Genomic DNA, 222 nt, shown 5'->3' with positions numbered 1-222 from the left:
GGAATCAAGTGCGTCAAGGGTGTATATTGTCACTCTGCTTATTTAACTTATATGCAGAGTACATCATGAGAATCGCTGGGCTGGAAGAAGCACAAGCTGGAATCAAGTGTGTCAAGGGTGTATATTGTCACTCTGCTTATTTAACTTATATGCAGAGTACATCATGAGAATCGCTGGGCTGGAAGAAGCACAAGCTGGAATCAAGTGCGTCAAGGGTGTATA

The sequence above is a fragment of the Bison bison genome, unplaced genomic scaffold (genome assembly GCF_000754665.1).
Source record: "Bison bison bison isolate TAMUID 2011002044 unplaced genomic scaffold, Bison_UMD1.0 scf7180017864308, whole genome shotgun sequence".
NCBI classification, from domain to species: domain Eukaryota; kingdom Metazoa; phylum Chordata; class Mammalia; order Artiodactyla; family Bovidae; genus Bison; species Bison bison.
Note: the sequence above shows the minus strand (reverse complement) of the source record.